Here is a 12,606-nt window from a genome sequence, read left to right as displayed (position 1 = left end):
ACATGTCTCTTTTGGGCAACTCTGTTTATCTCCTCATTGACGTGTCTGCTTACACTCTGATCTCCCTTTGATCCAGGCAGAAGAACCTTTCTGTTACTAATTTGGCCACCTGGAATCTGTGCCTGGGTCCTAGCCTGGGCCGAGACCCCTTGTCTTGGCCAGGGAGGTTCTTTTTCTGCTCAGATTTGCATAGCCAATAATGAGAGTGATGCTGAGACTGAAATGGCGCAAGCATTATAATGGCCAAAGAATGGAGAAGCAGGAACTTGTTTGCAAATTAACTTCTTAACTTGATTCTGGTGGAGACACCACATATATAGGGGGATGGAGGTAAAAAGGAGGGAAATGAAGAGAGTGGGAGGAATATTCCTGACTTATCCAAGAACAGGGGTGTGCTTCAGACCTGGAACTGAGGCAACACTCCTTTTCAGTCCTTGTATGGGCTTTTCAGTTTGTTGTCATGGCAACTGTCAACTGTCATGGCGCTGATGGGTGTGTCATTTAGCATGCTAATGTATTACAATAAGCATATAATGAGGCTCAAGGTCCACTAGAAGTCAAATCTTCTGCCATCTTGGACCTAGTTGGTTCTAACCAGTTCTTGTTTTTCTCTTTGCAGCTTCCTCCTGAAACTCAGATAAGAGCAATTGGTTTCCATTTGAGGGAGGGAAAGGGGCATGATCCTGGGGCAACAGCCTTGGTAACGTTTTGATAATGCTTAAAACTCCTCTTTAAAACCTGTAGGAGCTCCACTTATGGAACAGTGACCCACTCCTCAGAAACAACCATAACTAGTGACCTTTTTATTATATATATGTATACATAAACCAACCATTAAAATCTCTGGAGATTGTCCTAAGACCATGTAGTAAAGTGTTGCAGGAGAGGGAGATGTCATGTCCTGGGACCCACAGGAGTCCTTAGGACGGACCACCAAGTGAGGGTCCTTGGCTTTGTGTAGGAAAACATTGAAGAGCGAGCCTTAGCAAAGGGAAAGCAAGTTTATTTAGAGAAACACATTCCGTAGGCCGAAGGTGGTTCAGTCTCAGAAGGCTCAGAATGTGAGTGGCCCCAGGGCATGGGGTCATCTCAGAAAGTGAGAGCTGCCCCCAGGCATGGGGGAGTAGGTTTTTATGGGTTAAGTAAGTTCATAGGCTAACAAGTGGGAGGAATAATCTTGCTGTTTTGGGGAAGGGTGGGGATTGGGCCACTGCCCACTTTTTGGCCTTTTATGGTCTGCCTTGGAACTGCCAAGGCGTAAGGGGGAGTGATTTTTACTATTACAATGAAGGTATAATGAGTTAAATGTCAATGACTGGACTATTCTCAAAGCCACCATGGTTTCAGCCAGTTCCAGCCAGTCTTTATCACATCCCAACAGTTGAGCCCCTTCTCCATTATCTAGCATTTGTGTCCTGCCCCTTTCTGTCCTGTCTCAAAATGAAGAAACCTTTATTAAAAAATTCTATTAGTAGATCTTGGTAAAAACGGCAACAGTCTGTGGCACAAGCTGCTCCTTCCCTGCTTCCCATCACAGCTTGATGATAGAAGCTCAGATCTGGGAAGGTATCACCGAGAAAAATGAAGCTCCTTCTCCTCTCAGCTCCCAGTCAAGGGATGTGGAGGAGCAGGCCACCAGCATCTCTCATGCGCAGCTCTGGGGAGTGTGGCTGAGAGGTGAGGGGCTTCCTTCCTCCACCCAGTGATGCCCAAAGCTCTGCACTGGTGCCGAATCAAATCTTGAATCTCGGAGACAAGAGTTTTGAGTGAAGTAGAAAAGAATAGCTTTATTGCTTTGCCAGGCAAAGGGGGACACAGTAGGCTCCTGCCCTCGAGAAAACTAAAACTACTTGTGCCAAGCCGGGAGGATTTGATGAAGAGATTCATAGTAATAGTTCAAGGGTAGGGTTGCTGACAAGATTAGGGTGTGTGCAGGGCTTGCACTCCCTTGTCTTGTCTCAGGTGGTCTCCTAATCTTGATGAGCTTCCTTGTTCCCTTTAGTCTTGCCTCAGTTGGTTTCTTGGCTGGTCCTCCCTTGACTAGGAACAGTTTGAATCTGCCCTTTGCAACTCAGGGAAGGTCATGGAGGCTCTAGTCTTGCTTAGAAGAAACGGGACAAAAAGGCCTCCACGCCCAGGAGCCCCACAGGGCCCCGCTCAGTTTCACCAAAACCCATGTATAGGTGGAGTCTCTAGCCAAGGCATGGCAGGCCAAGAACACTGGAGACCCGATAACTCTTTCTCCGGCTTGCTTGCAGGGTGGAGGTTTTGCAGAAATCTTAGGTAAGCAGTTGGATATAGGATTCTGGAACTCAGAGAACTTGAGACTGTAAATACACAAAACCAACCTGGGAAAGTGTGGTCACCTCTGGGAACCAGTCCTCCTTCACTCCCAGGCCTGAGCTCCAGAGGGACAAATGATCACTACTGCTGCTGTCAGCCTCTGGCTCCAGTTCTGCCTTGCCCCACTGGACTGTCAAAGGCCTGGAGTGTCCTTCACCATGCCTCTCCACCTGTCAAATTCCTGCTCCTCCTGCAAGACCCTACTTTCTCTGAACCCCACTTTGCAGGAGGGTTGTGCCCTGGCTCCTAGGGATTCTTTTGTAATGAGCTGGTCCCAAGGAGAGAAACAATTTCTAAGAGTTAATGAAAAGCTCCTTTTGTGTCTCCTACTTTAATTTGATCTTCTTAGCTTGAATCCCAGCGGAGGTGTGTGCGCTGAATTCTGAGGGTGAAGGGAGTGTTTTTCTTTTAGCTCTCAAAGGTCAGGCAGCAAGCCTTAGTCATGTTAATGGAGATCTAACCTTTCATGGCCTCTGAGAGTTTTCCAGCTCAAGGGATTTTCCAAAGTCTCTTAAGTGAAGCCTTTGTCTCCAAATCACAGTGATAATTGCTAGCAAAGTCAGAACTTTAACTGAGGTCTTCTGACTTGAAGGCTAGTGCTTTCTTCACCGGCAACTCTCTCTTGTAATATTTGACTTTTTAATGGCTCTTTCAGCACCAAGTACCATTCCTAGCACATAGTAGTGTCATAATAAATACGATGAATAAATAAACCAATAACAGCTACTCTACTCCCTGATTCTTCCTTTTCTCCCTAGTATAGCAGGGAGTAAAGAAAGCAAATTGGCAGAATGTGTTTGGGGTTTCCAAGAAGTAGTATCAACATGAATGAATGACCTTTGGGATCCCTGCCACTCAAATAATTCAATCAAGTGGAAATTGAATTTCTGAAGAACTACTGTCCATTCTTAGCACAATCCCTAAAGGATACAAAATCCTAGAACACAGCCAGTAGAAAATACTAACTCTGATCTGTTGTATAAGCAATATCATGTATAAAGATGGAAGACCAGATACATTTCCAAAATGGCTGAAATACATTTTCATGGCTACCACAGGCATGGGTTTAGAAGCAGAGGGCTCCCAGGTAGTCTTAGGGTGTGTTTGTTGAAATGAGTCAAATTTAATTGAATTGGATTGACTTCTTCTGTGATTACTCAAGGGGTCAGAGTTTTTGTCTTTCAAGGTCCTGGGAACAAGACTCTAGAGGACATCTATTGTTTTCTGCCATAGTGCATCAATTCACCCTCCCTCTAGAAGTACTCTCCTTTACCCCTACCCCCTCCTCCATTCTCAGCCCCTGTGGCTTGGGCAAGGTTAAGCCAATGCCAAGCTCCAGAGGGGACCATGGACTTCAGACATGGCTAGTTAGTTGTTGCAAAGTCAATGAGCCATAATGAAGGATTTTTATAAGACACATAAGACAGAGACTCTCACTCTTTACACTGAAGGTAGATTTGAGAGTTTATAGGGAGTTGGCCTGCTGCTGCCATATTGCTACCATATAAAGCCCAAGGCTGAAACCAGATAGCGGAAGGCAGAGTCAAGAGATTGGAGAGAAACTAAATCTAGATGATTTCAATTGAAACCTGAATCCACTTACCTGAAGCCAGCCCTAGGTCTGGATTTCTCGGTAAAGATGTGGACCCATAGTATCCCTTTTTGCTTAAGGTAGGTTAGGTTGGGTTTTTCTGCCACTTGTAGTCAAGAGGCTCCTAATTTGTGTAAGAACAGTTCCTGTCTCACTTCTTCAGTGTTCTCTCCTCAACAGTCTTCTCTAGTACAGACCGTACACATCCAGCAACAGGAAAACAAGCTGGTTCACCGTGATCTTCTCTGATTTCTCTCCAATTTCCACCCTACCATCAGCACGCTACCTTTAAAAGGTAACTTGTGCTAGGAAACAAGTGTTTTATCGGAGATCATTTAGCTAAGAGGTGGTGAAGCCAAAACCATGGGCCTGGGATTTTGGATTCAAATACTTTGCTGTCCACTTATCACATTAAAAAAAATCATATTAGGAGCCATTGTTGATTCCCTTTTCTGGCTGTAGCCATACACTTTAGAGCTGCACTGTACAATATGGTAGGTGCTAGCCTTATGTAGCTACTTAAATTCAAATTAATTGAAAATAAATAAAATTTAAAATCAGTTCCTCAGTCATTCTAGTCTCATTCCAAGCACACACTAGCCACATATGGGTAGTGACCGCCAGATTGGACAATACAGATAAAGTATATTTATGTCACCACAGAAAGTTCTGACGGACAGCATTGCTCTAGAGCCAGATTTCCTTCTTTAGCCAAAGTTGCTGGAGTCAGAATCCCTGATAGAATCTTTCTACTCTTCAAATGGCAAACGAGGCTAACAGACAGATGATGAAATATGAGCTGTTCAGTCATCTATTCCATACTTTTTAAACACTTAGATGGGATGAATAGGTCCTAGCCCCTCACCTCTGGGATGGGTAAATCTGAAACATGCTACTTAGTAAGGGATGATTAATCTGTTGTTATATCAAGCATTTTGAAATTATATAAATAAATATAAATTAAAACATGTATCTCGGGCTTCCCTGGTGGCACAGTGGTTAAGAATCCGCCTGCCAATGCAGGGGACACGGGTTCAAGCCCTGGTCCGGGAAGATCCCACATGCCACGGAGCAACTAAGCCCGTGCACCACAACTACTGAGCCTGCGCTCTAGAACCCACGAGCCACAACTACTGAAACCTGTGCACCTAGAGCCTGTGCTCCGCAACAAGAGAAGCCACCGCAATGAGAAGCCCGCGCACCGCAACGAAGAGTAGCCCCCACTCACCGTAACTAGAGAAAGTCCTCGCGCAGCAACGAAGACCTAATGCAGCCAAAAATAAAATACATTAATTAAAAAACAAAAACAAAAACATACATCTCTCTACCCTGCTCTGATCTAGTATGTGATTATACGTTTCTTGGGAGTTTGAAGAACATGATATTTCATTCTCAAGCTGGTAATTCATTAAGAATACATTTCTCAATGACATTTCCACAGATCATCATTCTCCAAGCAGGAACTCTCTTCCTAGGTCTGGGTCCATTTCCCTTTCATATTAAAACCCTCTGGGAAAAAAGATCTAATCATTTCCATTCAAACAAGCAGTAAGGCTCTCCAACTGAAAATTTGTAGCAGATATTCAAGTTGGGAAATGGTAACTACGGCATAAAATAAACCTTCTTTATTGGACAGAATATTCAAATGAACGATTGTATTGTCACCTAGATACCACCAGTGAGTTATTCTTCCACGGGAAAAAAAAAGCTAGTTTGGCTTTGTTGTCTGTCAAACGGAAAAAAAAATGATGAACAGATAACACACAGGACCCAGGATGACCATTTCTTTTTGGTTTGACATGAATAGTGTGTATTTGCAAACATTCCCCATTCACTTGTATGAAGTAACTAGAAAAAGAGCACACACTTTTCACAAAATGGGAGGGGGTGTGGTCAGATTTCAGCCCAAGTGCTCCCTTGTTGGGTGGATAATTTAGTATCAGAAGGTAGCCATGGAGACCATGAAAGTTACTCATGTGAGTAAAGATGCAACTAATGATACCCAGGATTACTTAATCGCAGGCATGCTTAAACTGCTTTTGCCATTTTTGGAGCCTGCTTATGGCTAATTGTGGCTGCAAGTGAGTAACTACAGGTGCAATCAGATGTGTTTCTAATTTTTACATTTGTGCTGACAGCAGGAGAATAAACTGCCCCTTCTAAAAAGGGGAGTTGTAAAAGGAGGGCTGAAATTAGCTCTTTCAAGTTCAGGGAGGATGGAACAGCCTCCAACATGAAAACAAACACAAGTCATTTAATGTTTAAACAGAGGAAAATTCTAGATCATCAACCAACCTTCAGCCAGATTCCAGGCCCATCTGTGCATCTTCCCCTTTCCCTGAGGTCCTCCCACTTGGATTCCTGCTACTGCCCCTACCAAAAGGGGCCTTTTACATTCTCCTTATAACCCTACAACTCCTGTCCCATCATGGAATAGACACTATTTTTTAATGTTATCTTCTGCATGGTCATTTACTCTACAAATACTTTTTACACATGTTGTAATACATATGTGCACAAGTGAACTCTGATATATACCCTTGGGACAGGCAGTTAGCTTTTGAAGTTCTCTTACCAGGAATTAACACCCCAGAGGTGGCTACGGAACACTTCAAATACTTTTATCAAAATCTCACTTGGTTTTTAATTCCTATAAGGAATGTTAGAAATATTTTTGAACAGGTAAAATGAGTGCTGGAACAAGGCATTTGGTTGACTAGGAAATAGAAGCCCCACTGCTCTTGCAGGGCTGAGTGTACAGCTCCAGCAAGCTCAGGGGACAGACTCTACCTGAGAAGTGATTGTGCTTGCATTGCCTGTAGTGCCTGCTGCTTGTGGTAAACGGACCCCCAAAGCCTCAAGAACCAGTCACAGGATTGTTCTTGTACCTGCTGGCTAGTAAACATTTGCAGTTTTGGCAGAATTAGGTCTGAGCTCTCACCTGGTGTGGAAGTTGTAAGGTAGAGGATGTATGCCACAGCCCACCTGTGTGCACTAGCGCTACTGACATTTACCCCAAGAGCCTGGCAGTTGCTGACTGGCCAAATTAGTTTGGGTCAGTTCAGAACATTTTGATTTTCTCCTAAAATAGTTCCCATGGGTTTATATTTCCAAAACAAATGAAATAAAAAACAAGGATATATATATAATTATAATACAGATAACGAAATAAACAACAAGGATTTAAAGGAAATATGTAGTTACAGAAGGCACCAAATGCAGAGAAATGGACACGTTATTTTAGGTTCAGGAAATCACCTTCTACCCAAGGGAGGAAATGTAAATGACTCCCTTTGTGTACATCTTGCCTGAACTCTGGCCCTCCTAGGCCCTGCCTTTCTCCAAGCGCTGTGAATCATCTTTTCCCTGCCTCATAAGAGTTGCTAGTTAATCACTCAAACTACTCTCCATTCCACAAACAGTATCAGATATCCATTCTGCGTGTTCTGGGCTCTGTGGCGACTCAGTGGGATAAATTGGACAGGCTCCCTGCCCAAGGGATGCTTTCCTATAAGTAAGCCCTCTGCTCTATTAATCATGCACTCGTCGGGTTTGGGGCCTGAGATACAAGCTTTATCCACAGCCAATGGCAGAACTGTGAGGACTGGTGAGTAATGAGGTAGAGAAAATGTTGGTCACCAGAACCCTCTTAGGGAGAGCTCTCCGTTTGATTAGAAGAAATACTTTGCAATGACATTTGGGGTGGAAGGTGAAGTCCCAAGGGCCTTGTCCATCAAGGAAAGATGTCTGCTAAACTGCTTTGCATGACACAAGGAGACGGATTGTGTTGCTCCTAAGAGACGGCAGAGAACGGGTAGGGCAGAGAAGGGGGAGGCCAGGGAGGTGGAGGGAAGGGTGTGCAGCTACAATGTAACAGCGGAGGTGTCTGCTGCACGCTGGAACCCTTTGTGGGGATACACAGATCCTTGGTCAAACATGCTAAACGAATGAGATGTTTAGCATGTGCGATTATCTTGTGGAGATTGGTGAAGAGGTTGAGTTTGGCATCTGGACTGATGCTGAACACTACCTCTGGGTTTTTTAGTTTCATAAACCCAGATATTCCTTTTCTTTTGCTTAAGCCAGTCTGGTTCTCTCTGTCTATCTCTCTCTCTCTCACTCACAGACACACACACACACACACACACACGAGCATACACACACACTGTCCTACCCTTCCCCATGGTGATAGAGAAGGAACACTGGGTAGAGGCAGGTAAAAGGAGGATTATTCTATCATACTGTAACATGACAGGCTGAGGGTATGAGTGGGCTTGGAGAAATGGGCATGGTGCCCAGGGCTTGGGCAGCCCCAAGTCAGAGGATGATTAGACAATAGCAATCAACGACTTATAAAGGCTAGGGGTCAAGGCCACAGAGATTTTTCAAAATCCAGGCAAATAATCACCACTCGGGGGTCTGCCGGTGCTGTGGGATTTGAATGTGGCTGAGGATCAAATGGTCAAACATTTCCTCAGCACGGTGATATCCCAGGCCCAGTGTTAGAGATTCCACAAGGATGGAGACACTGCCCCCTTTCTCCAGATGAGAGACCTTTAGGTCCAGTAGCAAAACTACAGCATTAGGAAGCTCAGAAGAATCTGGCAGGGTAGGGAAGCCTTCCACAAGGAGGTGGTTCTTGCTGTCAGCTTTGGAAGATAAATAGGAGAGTTAGGCAGATGTGTGAGGAAAGGTCTTCCAGGCAGAGAGGCTGGCCTGTGCAAAGGGCAGAGGCCTGAGAGTCAGGGGGACTGAGGCAGGAGGTGAGGTTCTCCAAGATCAGAAAGGCTTTGCCTGGAAAAGAGAGAAGCCTGGAACAGACCCTCCCCTCATGGCCCTTGGAAAGAATCCATGCTGCTGACACCTTGCTTTCAGACTTCTAGCCTCCAGAACGGTGAGAAAATTAATTTCTGTTGTTTAAGTCACTGAGTCTGTGACACTTTGTTATGGCAGCTCTAGCAAACTAATATAGCAGGTTTGAATTCTGGCTCAGCTGCATTTCAGCTATGCAAACTTGGGTGAGTTACATAATCTCTCTGTCTCACTTTCTTTACCTGTGAAATGAAGATAGTCATCAGAGCTATGTCATGATAAATGATACATATAATGTGTTTAGCTCAGTGCCTAGCCTGAAGTCAGCTCTCAGTAAATGCTAGCTGCCATTATTATTTTGGTTATTATTATAATATTAGTTTCTTGGGAATTTTTTTAGCTTCATGATGTAGTGCTACTGTAATGAAACTTAAATGGCTCTAAATTGTTTCGTGAATTCCTCTTTAAAGTCATGATCAAGAATGTAGTCAGGGGAGTTCCCTGGTGGCCTAGTGCTTAGGATCTCAGGCTTTCACTGCTGTGGCCCATGTTCAGTCCCTGCTCGGGGAACTGAGATCCCACAAGCTGCCCAGCACGGCAAAAAAAAAAAAAGAATGTAGTCAGGCCTGCAGGAGTAACTCCTGACACTCTCACATATCTGGGGTAGAAAACTAATTTTAATGAAAAACCCCAGGAAGGTCTCCTCAGAAGGCCACCTGGCAGGGGGCTGGATCCCCTAAGTCACCTGGATCCCCTAAGATCACGTGTCAATCTGAGAAGTTGCATCGTCCCTTCACTCTGGACCTCACCCTGATCCTTTTCCGAGCTGAAAAACCAAAGCTTCCTCACAAGCAGAACACATGCCCAGATCTAAAATACACTTCCTGCCGAAACAGATTTCATGTGTCTCCTGGTCATGCCTGAAGGAACCCTACTTCCCTGCTGGGTTTTGTTGTTGTTTTGTTTTATATTTTTACCATTTTATTGTGGAGAATCTCAAACGTACCCAGAGGTAGACAAAAATAGCTTAAAAGCCCCAGGTGTCCATCATCAACTCATGACCAAGCCCGCCCATCCACTCTCAATCCCTCTCAATTCTTTTCTAAAATTTAATTTTATTTATTTAGTTTTTATACAGCAGGTTCTTATAAGTTATCTATTTTATACATATCCTCTCAATATTTTTTTTTTTTTTTTTTTTTTTTTTAAAACTTGGTGAAGGGCTCTTTGAGGCCTCCAATTCTTTTTTTTTTTTTTTTTTTTAATTTTATTTATTTATTTATTTATTTATTTATTTATGGCTGTGTTGGGTCTTCATTTCTGTGTGAGGGCTTTCTCTAGTTGCGGCAAGTGGGGGCCACTCTTCATCGCGGTGCGCAGGCCTCTCACTATCGTGGCCTCTCCCGTTGCGGAGCACAGGCTCCAGACGCGCAGGCTCAGCAATTGTGGCTCACGGGCTTAGTCGCTCCGCGGCATGTGGGATCTTCCCAGACCAGGGCTCGAACCCGTGTCCCCTGCATTGGCAGGCAGATTCTCAACCACTGCGCCACCAGGGAAGCCCTCTCAATATTTTTAAAGAATATTCCAGACCTTATATAATTTCACCATTAATGTTTGATTATGTATCTTTCAAAGATGAGAAGTTTTAAAATTTATAATACCATTATTACATGACTTAAGTAATTAACAATATAATATTACTCATAATATCATAATATTCAGTCAATATTCAAATTTCCTTTCTCATAACCTCATAACTTTTTTTTTTTTTAAATATGATGTATTCTTTTTTTTTTTTTTTTTTTTAATTAGAAGACTATCCTTTATTTATTTATTTATTTTTGCTGTGTTGGGTCTTCGGTTCGTGCGAGGGCTTTCTCCAGTTGCGGCAAGCGGGGACCACTCTTCATTGCGGTGTGGGGACCACTCTTCATCGCAGTGCGCGGGCCTCTCTCCATCGCGGCCCCTCCCGTTGCGGGGCACAGGCTCCAGACGCGCAGGCTCAGCAATTGTGGCTCACGGGCCCAGCTGCTCCGTGGCATGTGGGATCTTCCCAGACCAGGGCTCGAACCCGTGTCCCCTGCATTAGCAGGCAGATTCTCAACCACTGCGCCACCAGGGAAGCCCAACCTCATAACTTTTAAAATAGTTTGTTTGAATGAAGATTAAAATCATCCTTATTATTTAAATATGATTTGCACATTGCAATTAATTAATACAGTTGACCCTTGAAAAGATGGGTTTGAAGTGTGCAGGGCCACTTTTAGGCCGATATTTTCAATAGTAAGTACTATAATGCTACATCATCCTAGGTTTGTTGAATCTGCGGATGGAGAGCAGCAGATACAGAAGAAACTCGTACAAGGAGGGCCGACTGTGGATTTTTGACTCTGTAAGGGTCAGCGCCCCTAACCTGTAACTCTCACATTGGTCAAGGGTCACCTGTATATCTTTCAAGTTTCTTTTAATCTATAGGTTTCTCTTTATTTGTTGAAGCCTGGTTGTTTGTTCTATAGAGTTTCTCACAGTCTGGATTTTGCATTCAACCCTGTGGTGGCATTTACCATGTTGCTCCGTCTTATGCCTTTCTTGTACATTGGTGGTTAAAACTAGGGTCTTGATCAAACCCAGGCTCAATTTTTTAGCCAGACTACTTCGTAAGTGGGGTTGTATTCTTCCACCAGGAGGCATATAATGTCCGGTTGTCTCTCTCCTGCTTGTTTTTCCCTCCTTCTTGACTTCCTTCCTTCTTTCCTTTCCATATCTCATCTTGCTGCTTCCTGGCAATGGACCTGGAGGTTGGGGGTCTAGGGGAGGGGATTGCCAGCCTTTCTGTCCCCACCTGGGGCATTGCCCTGCCTTATCCCCTTGCTTTCTGTCAATGCTGCCAACATGGCTTTCCATTCCTGCGGGACATCATGGTGCTGCTGAAGATATTCTCAGGTCTGGGTGGGGAAGAAACATGCTGAGAAAACTTCGGAGGATGACATTGAACTTCTTTTGTTCTTCCACGTTAGGGAGTGCCAAATTTGAGCCCTGCTTGACTTGCTAATGATCCAGATGGCAAACCGCTGTCAGTCAGGGGATGGACTGCTAGAGGTAGGGAAGTAATTGCAGTACTTTCTCCCTGACCCATGCAGAGTAGGAATATAATTTCCAAATATAACTTGGTGCCCGAAGTTCAAATTTAATGTTTGAAGCCTGAAGTCCAGCCATAGTTGAACCCCATAAGAATGTTCCAGATCCCCTAGACCTTGGTCAACAAAGGACTGCCGTATATAAAGGATTTGCTCAACCATTTATTGCCCACATGAATATGGAACCCTTGCCCAAGTTCCAGGCTATTTTGTGTCTAGAAAAAAGAAAAAAGTGTTATCAGTTATCACAGCCAGCCTTTCTGCAAAATAATCTTTCGTTAGATTTAGCAATATTTACAGAGTATCTGTTTTTATTTTACCTCAATTTCTTCATCAGTTAATCTTACCTTGTTGAACCCTAAGTGTAGCAGATTCTGTCGATGCTCCACCTGAGTTCATATGCAGCTGGAAGGGGGTTGTTCTAGGAACTGGCTAGTTCCTACCTCACTTGCCTGCAGCCCCCTGCTTCTCTTCCTGAAGGTTTTTTCTCGTTCCACCAGAAATTACCAGACTGCTCAGGGCATTGAGGAGGTGCTGGTTATTTAAGGCTCCCAGGAGCAACCCTCAACCACTGAAACATGAAAGTCAATGGATAAATACCTCGACTTCCCCCTCACCCTCAGCGGGAGAATTTTGAGATGCGTTCTACATGGTCCTTTAGAGGGTTCCCAGCAATATTGATCCATAGTGGGCTTTGCTGCTCATTGGTGCACCTTTTACTGA

This window comes from Balaenoptera acutorostrata, chromosome 6 (genome assembly GCF_949987535.1).
Source record: "Balaenoptera acutorostrata chromosome 6, mBalAcu1.1, whole genome shotgun sequence".
Taxonomy (NCBI): domain Eukaryota; kingdom Metazoa; phylum Chordata; class Mammalia; order Artiodactyla; family Balaenopteridae; genus Balaenoptera; species Balaenoptera acutorostrata.
This window is presented reverse-complemented; position numbering follows the sequence as displayed.